The 17810-nt window shown below is 38.1% G+C and overlaps 1 protein-coding gene across 8 annotated transcripts in view; it reads left to right on the forward strand.

Annotated features, from left to right (window-relative positions):
- ESRRG (estrogen related receptor gamma) overlaps positions 1–17810 on the forward strand; it is a 225359-nt gene that overhangs the window by 127971 nt on the left and 79578 nt on the right. The window contains exon 1 of one of the 8 annotated variants that reach the window (XM_053974146.1): positions 2740–2818. The exons of 6 other annotated variants lie outside the window; for them this stretch is intronic. The gene's annotated coding sequence lies outside the window, so the exon portion shown is untranslated. Of the gene's footprint in view, positions 1–2739; positions 2819–16691; positions 16753–17810 lie in introns of those variants that run through there. One more of the 8 variants, XM_053974145.1, reaches the window with a different exon arrangement.

Consider the following 17810-nt stretch of genomic DNA (forward strand, 5'->3'; position numbering starts at 1 on the left):
TTATTTCTCTGCAGCAAATGTGTCATGAGCTTGTCAACAATTTTTTCAGGGAATATTTTTTTATATGTTTTAGAGAACACCTGTGATGTGTAGAGTAATAGCCCCATTTTACAATATTAAACCTCAGAGAAAGAGAACAAGAAATGCTTAGTAAAAGTCACGTGTGGCGTTAGAAGCACAGTTAGAAGTGGAACTTCTGCTCTGAGGTTAATGTGTCTTTCAGCCTGGGACTTCAAAGTCCAGCCGTGTCCACCCCTTTCTCACTGAGTGATTGAAAGAGAGAAAGGTTTATTGCTTGTTCATTTGGAGTTTTACATTTCTGTTTTTAACACTTCCCTAACAGTTCCCTTGTGAACTTCTCAATCAGCTACTGGTGAAAAGAATCCTAAAAGGTGAAGTGAAATTAAGGGCAGCTTTTGTCAACAGGGAAAATAAAGCGCTGTATGTCAATGTACCTCTATATTTCCCATTGATATTACCAGAAGATGCTTAGACACATGGAGAGGAATCTGTGTTGCCAAAATATTCAAATTTTTCTCTCGGTGAAAATTTCCCCAGCTGACAGGTAGCACAAGTGGCAGCTGAACGTGGAATACACAGTGTGTGGAACACACACTCCTGAGTTGCAGCAGTGCTTGGAAGCTCTGCCTGTGTCTCCGTTCTGCCACCAGAATTTCATGCAACCTGGTCATACTTAACTAGGACCACACAGAGCAGGGAGGTTTTTTAATAGGCTATTTGGGGAAGAGTGGAGACCCTAGCGTGTGTAGACTTTGAGATCTTTACTGGGAGCCTTATTTGCTTTTGGTTGCAAGCTACCCTTCCATGCCGTTCCCTCCCCCCTCCAGTTTTAATTTGATGGAAAGCCAGCAGTACTGCAGTTTTATGCAAAGCCTCCAGTGAACTCCAAAAAGATTTTAATTTCTCACTTTGTCTTTGCAGATAACTTTAAAATTTTATGCGTCAGAACGCAGGATTATCTGAAGACACAAATGCAACACAACACTGACAAAATCAGATGAAAAATCTCACTCTTTTAGCTATGAAGAAATTAGGTTTACCATCAGAAAAGCATTCTCTTTTCATTTTCTGAAAGGTGCTTTTTGACAGACCCTTTGCAGTGGACGTCATGCTCACAAAACATGCTGTCACAGGGCTATTTGAATATGGTGACAGGCTCATTATCATGTTGAAGACAACTGACAACACTGCAGACTAGAAATGGACAGGCTTGCCAATCAGCTGTTGAAAGGATTGCAGTTGAAATAGAGGTTTTTTTTGTTCTGAGAACAGTAGTACAAATTGACTACATTAATTCTTTTTATTATGGTTGCATACACTGTAGTTAAGGGTCCGTCACTGTTTCCATTATAAATCCCTGTTATCAAAGGTTTATTAGTAGACCATAAAAATGGTTCCTGTTGAAATTTTGCATTAAAAATATATATTACCCTTACAGAACAAAATTTCTGTGGTAACTATGTGGAGGTGGGAGGGCAGAGAAAGAGGGATTGACTGATTTTTAGCTGAAAATTGCATAAAGCTGAATGCATTATTATTTTTATAGAATCTTAGATGTCCAAGAGTTTTATAGACAGGTTTGTGCCTCGGGAGTTTACAATTTCAGAATGTGGTGCTGCCAACACTTATTATGGGGGGGGATTTTCCTGGTAGTTTCACTGGAATCAGTAAAGTACCAGACCTTATCTGCTGTAGTAGGTATTTGCAGATTCAGGTTGAGTAGTCAAACAATGTTGAAAAGTTGTTTTGCCTTTTCTTGGACCGCAAAAATAGTCAGGTTGGGTTTTTTTTTTGTTTTGTTTTAATATTAATCTGGGATGTTAAATGATTACCTGAGGTTCAGGGAGTTTTGCATGTATAGTGACAATCCAAGCAAAAATTATTCCACCAATATACTCCAGTTATGTGAAGTGAAAAGATTGGTGGAATTTATCTGCTTTCATTCAAAGTGGTGGTCCAGGGATACCTTTTAATAGTGGAATTTCCCAGGTATTGGAGTTCATGCAGCTGTAGTTTCTAGACTGCCCTTAAAATTTCTGTACATCTACGGCATCATACTTCCGTGCAAATGCAGGAGTGTCTGTTTTGACAGGTCTGAACAGCTCACAAGGTATCTTCTGTTTAGCTCTGGAAGCAAGGATGTTCCTCTGAGTCCCCTGAGGGCCTGATCTGGCAGGCATTCTCGGAGCACCCCGTCACACCTCAGCGCATGGACACCACACACAGTGTCCGCAGTCGTTTTCTCCTGTGCCATCCTGGTGATCCCACTGCGGTGCCTCAGCAGCAGCCAGCTTGGGGAAAGGGAGAGGTGATGTTTCTGCAGCCAGGATGGTTGCTTTAGTTTTTCCACACTTTCACTATGGCAGTTAGAGAGAGCTTTTTCCCAGGAGCTGGAATACCTTTTCATTCCCTTATATAGAGGAGAGTGTTAAATCTGTGTAAGGGCTCTAAACCAAAGGAACTGAGGTTATATTTTTTAAGAGAAGCAATCCAAGTTTGCTGGAGAAAAGGCATGTTGACTACCTTCCTGCAGAAATGGAATAGGAGGCCAAGAGTCCTGAAAGGAGCAAGGCATTTCCAGGAAGCCTGGTGGAAGCACAGGTCTGAAAGTTTGTCATAAATTGTACACATAAACTAGGTGTAGATGGCAGCACTATGTATGTGTTGACTCATTTATATTCTGCCCTCAGAGCCTGCCTTCCTCCATGCTTTGTACAGGAAGCCTGGATCACTCTTCAGGTTCCAGCTCCATTTGGTGGGTCAGATGGAAGAAGCTAAGCACTGCGGTGCATAGGAGGTACATATCTTTTTGTGGGAGTTGGTTAAGTATAAAATGAGACATTGAAATAGAAAAAGTCTACATGTAGACCCCTCAGTTATTAAATTAATTTATCACCCAAAATGAATCTTAAATATATTCACTAAATATTTGGTGTGAGACTGATCTAGAAAGAAGACAGAGTTTTGCTTAGTGTATTTTGCTGGAAGTTTGCAAGGAAAAATAATTTTGCTTTGTAGTTGCGTGGCTTCAAACATTTGCAGCCTTAATTGATGCTCATTTGATTACTTGATTTCAAAGCACAATCAATTACCTTAATGCATATCACTGTTCTCACAACTACGGTGATTGCAAAATTGTGAATGTAAAAATGGAAGTCACTTCTGAAAATTAAGTCTGCAATTCTATTTGCAAAGTCAGAACTTTGATTCTCATGAATTACAGCAGCACAGAGCAAAGGTGTATATTGTCATATTGCCTGAGCTATTTTAATGTATCAGGTCAATTGTGTGCATACTTAAAATCTCTAAAATATTTATGCTTCTCTGTTGAAGTCAGTTACCTGTTTCTAGGAGGAAACTTCGCTAAGATATAATAACTAATGCAGGACGTTGAACCTAAAAAGTAGTGTTTAGTTGCAAATTACTAAGGAAGAATATTGTCTTTTCGTGAAATCATGGAAGTCAGTGACAAAGTTGCTTTTGGTCTGGGTGCAGATGGATTTTCATGGAGTGAGTAATTCTAGTGATTAAATCAGACGATTGGAATCAAGACTTAATTTCCATTCCAGAATAAGACACTTCTACGTAGTGTGCCTCCAGCAAAAATATAATAGATACAATAATATGGAGCTCACCTACATGTTGTGAGGCTTATTGAATTAATATTTATGGAACACTTCAAGATTGTTTGATAAAAAGTGCTATATGGCTGCATACTATTACAATAAAGTCCTGAAAAGCAAATCAATCTGGAGTTAGTCTTATCTCATCCAGTTATAACTGGATGCTGGAGCTGCCTATCTTGTTAGAGAGAAGAAAGAAAAGAAAACTATAGAAGCAGTAAGTATTAAAAAGAAAGCCCAATTATTTGGAAATCGTTGGGCTTAATATTCCAATTAACTTTTGGGTTTTGTGGTTATAGACCCTTTTTTAATGCTTTGCCAGCTAGATTCCTGATTGAAACCAAGCATAACGTAGTAACTTTTGTGGTTTGGGAGAGTAAATTAATATTTCCTTCTTCTGCTGTAAATTGCTTCAGAGAGCATACATCCTACACTTTGCCTACCAGACAATTAAATAGCATTACCTTTGAATCACTGGTTCCAGTGATTCCATGTATGAACAAGCACTGTTAATTCATTGATGCAGGGGTTTTTGTTGGCTAAGTATTTTTATATTTGCCTTTGAAAAGAAAACAAACATTCTTACTATTAAAAGCTGCATTTATTTGAAATGAACTATACATAAGGGTGGACTAATTACCTAATTTTTCTTCTCATCAATCAAACTCTCATTACCTTAAACACCCCTCTGAAAAGTTAGCAGAAGACCTACTCAGCAGTCTTTAAAGAGAGTATTACAAACAGCACTGCACTGAAAAAAGCCCACCACAGTTGTAAGTGTACTGAAGGGAAATAAATTGGTTAAATAAAACTATTCCCATCATGCAAACAAAGCAGCTTATCAAGTGTGTAACTTCATTTTGCCTATCACCAAGTGCAGGAAGAAAACTTTGAAATCTAGGCTATGAAGCCTGGAGGATATTGATGTTTTAGCAAAACAACACAGGCATGGAATATTCTTTTTCCCCAGGACTGACCTAGTAAATTGTGCAAGCACCAGGAGAAATTTTGCCACCTGTCCCTTGTAATCAAAGCCTGTCCCTTACATAGTCTCATTTCAGTGATATAATTAAATGACACCATTTTCCCATTTATGTTGCTTGAACACACTGCCAGAATCCTATAGTCTTATCCAGGTACCCAGGAATGTGACTTAATTTCTTTCATCTAAAGCCAAAAAAATAATCATTTGAACATGGTCCCCTTGTCCTAATAGCTAACCCAGCATGGTATATTAGAATACTATTGTTGCAGCATTCCTTGCAAAAATCAATAATCCACTAGATGGAGCAGAATAGAAGTGTAAAAACTGAGTTAAGGCTGGTATTTTAAGAAACAGAATTGAGTATCAAAGGGGCCAGAACTCGGACAAAACAGCAGAAAAACACAACAGTAATATTTTTGCAGAGTGTAGTTCTAGAAAATTAACCAGTTTTACAGTCATTCATGGATTAATGTTGCAGTTCTCCTTTGTGGTTCTCTGTTTTTCTTTAAGGGATAAAATGAGGATTAGTCTCTGCTCTAGAAAAGGCGATGATGAGAAAATTTTGGGGAACAAAGATGTTTCTGGGAAAGAGATGTTATTCTTCTCCTTTCCTAAAGCAGAAGCAGTTTTTTCATTGGAGAAACAATAAGAAGACAATCGTAGAAAGGAATCATAAGATTTATTTTCCAGAAGTTGTTACTCATTGTTTTCTGGATAAACTTGAGTTATTAGGATATTTTGAGTGTGGATTTGGGGTGTTAAATCACAACCTTTTTTAATATAAATAATCCTTACGTTAATACCCCCTTCAGAGATCTGCAGGAACATGATGAGAATCATATTAGCAAGTAGATTGATGAAGATGACAGGCAAGGCTCCAGTTGCAGAGTTCATCCAGTTTCTATTGCAGATGTGCATTAGGCATGACTTATAGCCTGCTTATTCTGTCCTGGGCCTCCTGTGAAAAGGGGTGGCCAATTATGCCAAGGTGAAGTGGTTGTTTGATGAAAATACATATGGGTAGGATGGGTCTTAGTGCTGAAGTGATAAATTTTGCAAACAAAAGGAAAGATACTGTCAGTATTTCAGGGAAACAGCTATCAAATTTGGCTTGTGAAATCTGTAAATGGGCTTTGCTGTGGCCTAAGCAAGGCTTTTAACCCAGGTCTCTGGAGATGAAAGCCCCAGGCATTAACCGTTTGCAATGTCTCACCCTCAGCTTTGTATTTAATAAAATGCTTTAGATAGGTGCAGGTGAGCTTTATTTGCTTAATACTGATTGCTTAGCCTTCTTCAAATGAAGATTTGTAGAACTTTGATAAAGTAATTTAAGAGTTGTCCATTTCCACATTCCTGAATATTTCTGTGTATCTGAAGTGGCACTCTTCAAACTTCAACAGACAGGCTTCCCATATAATAAATATGGAGATAGTACTTCCTTTTTTTCTATTTTTTTTGTCTAAATAGGAAGTTGTAATTAAAACAATTAAAACCTTCTGATTTTCATCTCTAACTGCCCCCCATTGTTTTAGTGTATTATGGCAGTGCAATCTGAAGTTTTTTCTTTCTCTAGAGAGGGAGGACTGTTACCTGAAATTCTAATTCAAGTGATGTAAAGTATTCATGTTACTTCCTATCCTGTGCTACTGCACAACATCACTCTGAGCTATCTGCTGGATTTCTCCCCATGTTTATTTCCTTTTGTCAATGTATTCTTGACTTGTAAAATACTTCGGGATTTGCTGTTGCTTCAAAAATAGCAGGTGTTAACATTTGAAGTTATGCATACATTTTTGGAAAAGAATAGTCTGAACTTCTTGCATTACAGGATATATTTTCTCTCTCCTCTTCTTTTCCTTTTCCTCTTACAACACAAGTTAGTGTTTTGTCCATCAACGGATGATTTTTTTCCTTTATTTCTGCCAAGTGTTCACATGCGTTTACTTTAAATCAGTATAATATGTATAGAATTAACACCAGTTTTAGTCACAATGACTGATAATCATTAGTTTCTCTTGCAACTGTAAGACAATTCTGCTTCAGTTTGTTTGAACCAATGCATCATCATGAGCCCATGGATTAGAGGCCACAAAGGTCTTTGTTGAACACAGTCTTAAGTTAATGCTTCTGTCTTTCTTGTTCTCAGTGTTGCCAGGCACCGAGAACCTCCTGAGGTCATGTTGGGACAGGATCTCCAAATGAGCCAGGAACTGTGCAGAAGAGTTGTCCAAGTGCTTTTTTTTTTTTAAAAAAAAAAAAAGTGTCATTTTGGTGCACACTGGTTGGCACAGTCTATAAGGAATCTATCTCAATTCAACTATCATTTTCCCCTATTCTTCCTTTTACAAATATTAGTGCATAATCCTGAACTCTTCTCTTTAAAGTATTCCTCCTTCCCTTTTTTCTTTTCCCCAGGACATCCATGCCAAACACTATTGTTCAGAATGCCTATGTCTGCTCTCATGTTACTGCAGTACAGACAGTGTCCATACTCAGTGTATATGAAGAAAAATAATTTTAATCTTGGTTTTATACTTTCTCTGTCCATCAGTTGTGAAGCACACAGAGGGCTAAAACCCACAAGTGGAAAGTCTTGCTGGGTGTCAGTGGGGAGATGTTTAAGATAGTAATGAAGATCATGGACTGTAGCAGGCTTGGGCCCTAAATAAACCACTGGTTTTGTGAAGGGTGTGGACAGGCATAAAGCCCTCTCATCCCTCTTTTTCCTGTGCTGGGCACAAAGAAAAGATTTTGTCTGCATTGAGAAAAGAGAAAGAGGGAGTTCTTTGTCTGAAGAACAACAAGGCAATAACCAGTCAGTCACTTTTATGCTATTAGTGTGAAATGTTTATTGCTGAACCGTGGTGTCCTACCCATTGTCTGGTGTGTGATAAAGTAGGTTGCAGATGGCTTTGTCACATCCAGGCTTGGGAAAGGGCAAGTGAATCTCAGTGAAATTAAGTTGTGTCTTCTCCTGAGTCTGCAGGACAGAGTTGCAAATTGAGTCATAACTGATGATGTAGGGTGAGTTCAGCTCTTTGCAAGTGGGTGTTTGGTACAATATGCGAAGGATGACATGGAAACTTCAGCACATAGTTCTGCATTAGTAGCAGCAGCAAGGTATTCACTGCAGTACAGAAAAGATTCAGTCTGGTGTCCTTTGTGTACAACTGCTCACAAAACAACTTCTGTTGAAGTTAGCCAGATAGGAAGGGGAAGTGGGCTCATTCTCCTTGCTCAGAGCATCAGGAATGAACAAAAGCAGTGACAGCCAATTTAAAAAACAAACAAACAGAAAAGGCGCTGTGTGTTAAGCAGTTTTGATTTGTAGGAATACAGACCGTGAACTTGTTTTGGATGTTTCCGTGCAACTGATTGAATAAATATTTCCTAAACATTTCTGTTCAGTTCTCAGGAGAGGTGTAGTTTTTCAAGAGTTCTAAATTTTGTGAAAGCACAGTCTTAGCCAGTAGTTTAAAAAAACAGTAAGACCCAATTGGAACAATATTAAAAAGAGGGAAATAAAAGACTTGGAAAGATGGTGAGGCTGAAAGTTCTGATGTGATTGTTGTAAAGAAATGGAAACTGTCCTGTTTGGAAAGGTTTTTTGTAAAACTATGCCATCACACAGTGAGTCCTGTAGTGCTGCTCTCTGGGTTTTATGTGTGTGGTTGCATGAGGTTTATTAGCTCTGCAGTGCTTGAAAGTCCTGCTCAGGATAATGTTTTTAGAAAAGAGAAGTTAGTTTTAAATCGCAAAATTTAAGAAATAAGTCTTAAATAGAAGGCAGGTTGCTCTCAAAGAGAATAGTCTGTGGTAAAAGGGAAGTGTTTGAAAGAAGCATTTCCAGGTAAATGTTTATTTGCGTATTAATAGTATGTGCAAGCAATGAAAGAGGAACTAAAACCCAAGTACAGTTGGCAAATAAGCTACCCTGTGCAACATGATTGAGGGTCTTGTGCTTAGAAGACTGTTTTGCAGAAGTCAGTCTCTGAAAGTGTGTCTAAAAATGTTAATTTTTTTGTAAGCATGAGTACTTTACCAATTCTGTTGTCAATGTATACTGATAAAGCAAACCCTGAGGCTTGATTTCAGTGATGATTGATTTTAGTCTCACATTAAAAATAAACTCAGTTTTACTATATACTACAATGTTATATGATGGCCTAAATAGCATGAAAAGAGCAGTAGGTCATCTATTTTTTTAGTTACTGTTCTAATACCCTGACTTGCCCATCAAATGTTAATGGCTATTGTCTCATGTACAACAACAGCTGTATGATTGAGTTATTTTGTGATGCAATACAATATGTACATTAATTGTTGCATCATGTTTTAACAATATGAATTTTAGTATTAAAATCACAATAGTAAACTATCAATGTCATTAACCAGCAATATTGATTTACTATGGAAATTTAGTTATAAAATAGGCCTGATCCATAATCCATTGAACACTTGCTAAAATCTTGAGACTTCTGTGACTGCACCTGGTAAATGAGAGAAATTTTCCCACATTTTTCTTTTGATTAATTTAAATTGCTATGCAGTTTTGTTCAAATCCGAGTAGTGGCACTTTCACACAGGGCTGTCTTTGGATTTTGGTTTTTCTGTTTATTGAGTTTAATGTCTGGAAGCAGAGGCTACCCCAGGAATCTAAGAAATGGAAGTGAAATAGATGTTTCTCTGTTCATGCTACAGCCAGAAAGAATGAGCAGTAAACTAGCAGTACACTTGACAAAATAAGTGACAAATACAGATGCCTGAGGAGGAATAGAAAATATTAGTAACAGAACTCAGCACTGAAAATAGCATGGATGGCATTTAAAAAAAGTAAGAACAAAACCCCTATATTCTAATTGGATGTTATCTCCAGGAATTCAATTTTCCCCTTTCTCTCATCCATGTAATTTTTGATAGTAAGGCTTCACCATGCCCAGTAGAAGTTAAGGAACTGACTTATCCTCTCCTGAAGTATTTCTGCAGGGATGCACAAGGTGCTGATGGTGCCACTGCTCATGGAAAGCATCATTACAGTGCACAGAATGGGCAGCATTCCCTTGGGACCCAGATGGTTTGTTCAAGCAGTACGTTTGTAGACTGCTGCTAAAAACAATTTCACTCCCAGACCATTGGACTTCTAACAGTCTAATTTTGGCCATATATGACGGTTACTTAAATGCAGAGATAACATTAATCTTTCAGTAGTAACAAGTGCTGGCTGGGGTTAAGATCAGGAGCTTAGCATTCCTGCAATAAAAATGTTGTTGCTGGACATGAGTAATACAGTATGTGATCATTTCTGAACATTAAATCTAACCTGGATTAGGTTCAGCTCTGTTATGTGATACCATGTTGCCTCACATGGCACTGTTCTGTCCTTTTGGTCCTTGAAGATATGGGACAGCAATTAGCAAGTACCTCATTTAATTGGCAGGAGTTCATAGAGTATCCGCCCCCGTGCCCTCATGATGCTTGCGTAAATAAGTGTTTCTATTTCTGTAGACAGTAGGCATTTGGTTTTTTTTTAAACAATATAACTGCCTGGGCTTAGTGTTACAAATCATGAAACATTTTGTTTATGCATTATAAATAGTGATATCTATTTATAAATCAAAGGCACTGTGTTCTCGCTGTATTCCTAGGAGGCCTTTGGTTGTGTTAGCATTACCACACACGTGCTTCCATTTTGTTGCCCAGGAAGCTAAATAGAAATATATGACTCTTAGCTGGCCTCATTAATGAAACAATAGATACGAGTTGGGTGCAGAATCTGAAGGAGTCACTGAGAAACATAATAAGCAGTGAGGGGAAGAAAAGAAACCCCAACAAACTGAACATATTTTAAATTATTAAAAAGTGTTATTCATGGGAAGCAATGCAAGGTTTTATTTAGGGAGGTAGAAGGAAAACCCTGAGGTGGTAGAGAACTCCTAAAGGGTGGAGAGCAGTTTATCTTTATACCACATAGTCATATGGGAACAATTTATTGTCATCTTGGAGGAACAGGAAATATTTTAAAGTTAATAATGTTTCTGCCACCTTTCTCTCCCTTCCTATCATGCTTACAGTCAAAGGTGAAAGCCTACCCTGCATCCCCTGTGACTGGTACAGAATCTACATCAGAAGCAAAGAGATGAGGGAAAGAAGAAGAGTAGAATGAGATCAGCTTTGTGGTTTGTGACAGCCTGTAAAACTAGAACAGCCTTTAGAAAAACTGGAACTGAGTAGAACACATAAAAAGGCAGTAATTGCCTCTAAACATGGGCCAGTTGGCAATCCCATGCTGGGGTTGCCATTACATTAGGATATCTTGCTGCAAATCAACAGATCGTGTTCTAATAGTCATATGTACTAAAACGTCAGAAACATTTGTTGCTGTTTCTTTCAAGCCCCATGCATGGGATTTATCACTGTGTGACAATCCCTGGACCACTGATCTTGCAGTTTGAAAGAAAGTGCAGATTCCAGTGCAAAGAAGTTGCTGGAGTAACTGGTACTGGTGGGTGTTTTGCTGTGCTCCCACCTCATTGAAGCCTGGGAAACATTTCTTTAGCTCTTCAGCTCAGCTGGTACCTTGCTCCTCTGGGTAATGTATTAGCCCTAATACTGAATTTGGAGCAAGTATTTCCCTGTAGTAGTTAACAGCAGGAAAAATTATGTAGTAATGTGTTACTGCTCTGGCTTTCTTGTGTTATGGCCCTGTTTGTGAGCCCACTGTTTCAGTTTTCTGTACAGCCTCTCCCTGCTGGCATGGTAAAGCCAGTGCATGTTCAGTGAGGGTGTGTGCAGTTCCCAGCACAGCTGTAGGGATAAGCTACTGCAGACACCTGGGATGCACTCCTGTCACAGCAGAGCTGCTGAGCCGGGGCCCTGCAGTGCTCTCAGTGCTCTGTTTAGGGTGAAGTGCTGTTTGCTGCCCGTGTAAATATATACATGCCCACTTCCCCCTCCCTGTGTCAGACACCACAGAGACCCTGCCTTTAATAGGCAAGGTTAGAAGGATAGAGGTGGCACATGGGCCCAGTCTTCCTTTTTATAAATCAGTAACAATGGGGTGTTGACAGGCCTTGAAGCCTAGACAGGCTTTGGGGGTCATCACGATAAGGAAGGATTAGTGTATATAATTTGCCAAATATGGCACCAGCCACCAGCTGGGTTTCTCTGCACATGGCAGATTATCTACAGGAGCTTCGTGGCATTCACCTTAGCTGCTGGCTGTGTTTATTAGCAAATGTATTGCTGTTGCCAGTTTAAGAACTATACGCTGAGCAAGGAATGCATGCAAATGAGATGAAAGAAGTTGTGGTTTAAATTTTGACTGAGGATGAAAAATAGTGTGTGCTGTAGTCTTTAAGTATAAATACTTTTCAATGTACTGTATCTGTTTTTCCCCTAAGATTTTCACTTGAGAGATTTTGTATGCATCTTCATTCTCTGTAAATAAAGCTGTTTCAAACTTAATTCCCTGGAGGATATAGTTATCCTGCCCGAAGATCAATGGTCAACAGAAAATATAAAGAGGCCCTAGATCAGATCTTTGACTGCTTTGTGGTAGATAGCTAAACTGCCCACCTTAAAACGTTAAGAGAACGATAAATGCTGTAAATTCTTGGCTGTGGTGAAGAAGAACTTGTTAACCCCAAAGTTACTGGAAATAAGATATGGTCAAATTCTAACAGCATTGCTGCGTTGTAAACTGTATTTATTCCTTAAAAGAAAAGCAAGAACAGAGAGATTTAGTCAATAATTGCAAGTATTCTCCAAATTAGATTTTTGCCGTGTTAATTTGCAGTTTCAGGTAGAGTTCATACTTTTGATCTTCCAGAATTTATGGTAATTTTTCCAAATGCTTAAAAATTAATACACATGCAGTGACTTTTTTATTTTTGTTTACTTGAAAGGTTTATTTCTTAGTATGACAGTTTCTTAAACGTAAGACACTGCAGTCCCTTTGTACTTCCTTCCTCGGTACCTGGATAAGCTCACCCTTAAAACAAAAGATCCAGTGTAAATAAAATTTTGCAAGTCATTCAAGGATGCAACAAAAGACATAATTGACTTTTTGGACCATTTTTAGAACAAACTCTCTCAAGGCCTTTTTTTCCCCTCACAGCAACACTTCCCACTGCACTAGATCTGACAAGGCTGTATGCATTACTTTATTTTGATACTGACATTTAAACAATAAAATAAAGCCATTTAAAACAAATAGTGGTGCTTCAAGTGTCTGAGCTGTCAAGATATCAAATTATATAACTTGGAAAAATCAGAATTCATTGTTAATGGTATGCACTTAACACAAAGGGTCGCTGGAGTACTAACCAGATATATATTCAGCTACCATGTTGGAGCTAACAGGCTGTATTCCTTTAGATAGAATTGACTATATTCACTTAAATGGACTTGACTCCAGTACAATCACTGTATTCAAATGTCAAAAAAAAGAGAAAGAGGATGTCACGTAGGGTCACAAATTATGTTGGATTTTGACAGATTGTAGCCTTGCTTTACAAGAGCAGTAACATCTCATTTGTCACCGTTTGATCTGTAAGTGCGGGAATGAGAGCGGAAGGCCCTCCATCTCCACTGCAATTTAATCGCTCTGAGGCCGACAGTGGCAGCTAAAGCCACCTGCCCATGCACTGTACTGCTGATCTGTTTTAATTTAATCGTCCGTCAGCTGGGATGAAAGCATAAATCGTCTCCCTTTGATCTGCAAACGGTGTGGTTCTTTTGTAACGCGTGGTGCAGAATTAGGGAGACAGTTTTCACATTTAGTGCAACATAGACAACGTGGGCTTGAAAAGCTTGTAATTGATATTTTGCTGTAGTGGTAAGGCAAGAAGTTATTCTTTTTGTAAATTTATACAAAACAGTGTAAGTTTGGGGTTTTTTTTAGAAAAGAAGATCATAGAGGAGGTTATTATTTTAATAATGTGTTGATTATTCAAGTCTGAAAAGCCAGCTTTTGCTCTTAAATAACTTAAACATCTTTGAAACTTGGAAGACCCTTAAGTCACCTAGTTTACGAAACCTGGGATAGGAAAAATTATTTGGTGATAACATGTGATTTTGTGAACTGTCAGCTATATACTGGGCATGTAAATGGATATTATTGCATGTAAATGGATAAGGGAGGATCTTTAAATAACAAACAAACAAAAAAAACTGCCTTCTCCAGTGGAAAATCTTGCCTTTTTCTGGAATTGTTGGAGTTTTGTTGAAGGCCAAAATGTTACATGCACATCAAATATGTTTGGTAGGTCAAACCTTGTTTTGGGATGCACACCCTTTCATGGAAAGAACCAACATTAACACAACTGAAAGTAAAATGGTAACATTTGGACAAAATCTTTCTAATTTTTTTTTTCTTTTTGCAGAGTAGTTACTGAGGGAAAAAAAGGATTTGTACATTTCTCTTCTCCCTCTCAGCCCCTTCTCCCAACCCTTTACAGCTTCCTTTTTCAGGCTTGTGCCTTTCTTAGTTTTTGCACTTGGCCTCTCACATGAAGCACGTTACTCATGATTTTGATGCTGTACATTTGTACAGCACCTCCCTGAGCTCCTTGTCAATCCAAGTCAGTCCTTCCATTTGAAGACTGAAGGTCTTTAAATCTGAAGAAGGACAGCAGTAGAAGGCTCACCACTCAACTGTGAGAATTTAGACTGACCCCGTAAGCTCTGAAATGCACCATCTTTTCTCCCTTTCTTATGACTGTAAGGGACTGTACTCTCGGGTCAAATTCCCATTTGCCAAAATGAAAATCAAAATCTGAAGCCCTCCCCAAAATTCGTACGAGCCTGTAGATTTGCATATATTCTCTGCAATGACATTCTTCTAATTGGAATTGAAGGTGTGAACTGCCCAGTGAGGTCTATGAATATCTTTTAATTAGTGCTGAGACTATGCTATGATTTTCCTTTTGGGAGAAGGGCTTTATTTGTAGTCACATGTCAAAACTGGGAAGTTCCTTTCCCAATAAAAAACACAGTGTGCTTTCTTGACCTCTCCGAGAGCAAAGAACACAAACTAAAGTTTGTAAGAATCCCTCATCTTTGAGTGACTAAACACATTTTATTTACCAATCTAGTTAACGTTTTACCTGAGAAGGTTTTCTATCTCCATTATTTGTTGCAGGATTTTATTATTTGGCAAAAGACTCTGTCTTGGTGTAAAGATATGTTTATGCTTTCTCTTGTAAAATTCCGGTCAGCATATGCTGAAATACAAATACTGAAAAATTGTCTTCTTTTGCTTTCATTCCCCATGAAAATTTTGTCAGGCTGACAATATAATAAATAGTTATGGAGTTGCTTCGGCCCTGGAATGGGGAAGGACAGAGAACCATGCTGCTGTCTCCCAGTACAGATTCAGCTTAAGAAGCAACCAGGCCCTGACTGCTTTGAGAGCCCTGGTTTGGTCTAAAACAAATAAACACATTTTCTTGGGGAAAGAAGGAAAATAACACAGAAAAACCTTATTCTTGTCCCCAAAGTTGACCTCTGAGACTGACCCAGATCCCTGGGTCATAAGCTCACTCAGCATGGGACCAGGGGAAGACAAATGGGTCAGACTATTTCTAGCTCTGCTAAGTGACCCTTTCTCATCCTGAGTTTTCTGTTACAAGTTGAGGTGGGCAGGAATCCTCCAGTAACACACAGTGTGCAATTCTGAAATATAAGTGTTAGGAGATTGCTGATAAAGCACACAAAACAGAAAGACTTTTATGGTTCCAAATACTGCAAATTGTTTTATCTTGCTCAGTTTCAAAAATATATCTGGAATGTTGCATGTGTTCAGGCTAGTAACAACATACAGCAAAAGGATATTAATTTGCAAAGTTCAGCATTATTTGCTTAATTTTCTGTATAACATCTGATGCAAAAGAAAGCAGAAATTAAGGCTGGATGAACTATAGTCATTTCTGATGTTTTCTAGCTTCTGACTTCTTTCCTTTGTGGACCAAACCTGGGGATGGCTGTGCAGTATTTGTAACTGCAAGGGCTTTTAGATGGAATAATGAAGTACATGGATGTGTGCACCGTGTGTAGTGTAAATTATGGTGATAGTTATCTTAAGTTATGTGTAGGTAATGATAACACAAATAGCAATAAATGCCATATGGCCTTATACTGAACCATCATCTAATCAGTCCTAGGAAGGTTTATTTAAATGTATTTAAATAAAAGCAATCTAAACTAGCAAAAGAGGATAAATTAATTTTCATGCTAAATTTTTATCTGAGATAAAATTACTTTGCAAGTCTGAACAGCTTGTTTTCCCTAAAGAGAAAAGATTTCTACCAAAATGTAGTCCTCACAATGATGCTTCATGTGCATGGGGCATTGCTCCACTGAATTTTTAATTGAGATGATAAATTAGCTCTTCATTTTTGACTACTGATTAACAAAAGACCTGTTTTCTAATCCCATTGCAGTAACTGGCATAACTGTCACTGAGCTACTGGATACAGGATGGACTTCATAGTACCTAACCATAACATCCTGAAAGATATTTCCAACAAGACTATCTTTTTATTACAGCTTTGCAAAAGATGATGTCAGTCTAGTTTTGTATCCCCTTCACATATCCAGTCCTTTCCCCTCTTACTATTTTGGGTGTTTTTTATTAGCTTTTCTATTGGAATTCTGAACTCCATTAGGCTGCAGTCAGATAAGTACAAATACAAATGCTGCTATCAATACAGTCCTCACTTAAAACTCCAGTGCACACAACAAACACAGATAACTCCCTCCTGATAAAGTCCTTGTATCTATTTAGACTAAGTCTAAGTAGTGTAATGAAAGTGAAGGCAAAGACAGTAATGTTTTTCAACATATGATAGGTTTGTGGAAAGTACAGTAAATTTAATGAGATGGGAGAAAATCATTCAAGAGTATTGTGGTTATTTATGGTCTCTCAAGAGTCCATTCATCTGCTTTGCATTTGTGATATTTGTATTGGTTTTGCCAGAGTGTGTCCTTGCATTCATTCATCCATTCTTCTGTGTTGATGTCACTTAGGACAGCAGTCACCAGGAATTCCCTCTTGTTGCAAAAAGCAGAAGCAATAATCAGGAGGATGTGGCCACGATATCCTGGTAGTAATATGGTGCTAAGGTATAATTAGTACTTCTGCCTTTAGTTTTCTTCTTGTATTTTGATGTTTTGTTTACAACTTGAGCTGTATTGCTTTTATCCATTTCCATAGTCTTCCTCACAGTGCGTGTGGCTCGGTGTACATTGTGAGTGGTGGTGGCACCATTGTGTGCTGTGTTCTCTCTGTAAGCGTGCACACACAAGTGGGAACACCTGCTCTCTCCTCATGGCACTCTTTACAGTTGCAGCTCCATGTCTTATGTAGTACTGGGAAACCTGTTTGGTTCCTTCAGCCAGGTATATATGGTTTCTTACCATTAAGGGGAAGAGGATTCAATGCCTCCAGTAACTCAATTCTACATATAAAAGGCCAGTTGTTTTAGAGCTGGAAAAGGAGAAACTTTTAACTTCTTTACTACTCCTTTTGTTACTGGTTTGTAAAGTAGACACAGACACATTTGCCCGCATCTGTTACAGATTATTGTGAATTACAGGTTCAGGAGGTCTCCATGATCTAAATGGCATTATTAAATATTCACCTTAACTGTACCGACCATGGCAGCCAGAAATTGGTTGTGGGTACAAATAATTTTTCAGCCTGTCTGTTCTTAAGACAAAAGCAATAAAGCAAGCTATTATTTAAACTGATAAAAGATGCAAACACAGCTTCCCTGGGTTTCTAGATTTATAGTAAAAGAATAAATATTTCATTGGTGATACTAATTAAAGATTGGTCAAAGATTTATCCATGTCTTTTATTTCTAATATCCATCAGACCTGATTAGGAAAAGTAACATTTGTAGTACTGTCTACTAGCTGGGAAAAAAAAAAAGGTCCATGAAACCTACTTTACCAGATAATTATTGTTTTATTAGCCTTTGTTTAGGGAGGTGCTGGCGAAGAATTGAAAAAACTAGTTTCTGGTAGGAAAAAAATGAGTAAGAATTAATTTTTTAAAAACTCAGATCTTTACTGTGGCAAATATTGTATCAGGGGAAAACTGTTAGAAAAAACTACCATTTTCCTAATTAATTTCCGTGTGTATAATGGATATACACTGAGGAATGGGCATAGATTAA

The sequence above is a fragment of the Vidua macroura genome, chromosome 3, assembly GCF_024509145.1.
Source record: "Vidua macroura isolate BioBank_ID:100142 chromosome 3, ASM2450914v1, whole genome shotgun sequence".
In the NCBI taxonomy this organism is placed as follows: domain Eukaryota; kingdom Metazoa; phylum Chordata; class Aves; order Passeriformes; family Viduidae; genus Vidua; species Vidua macroura.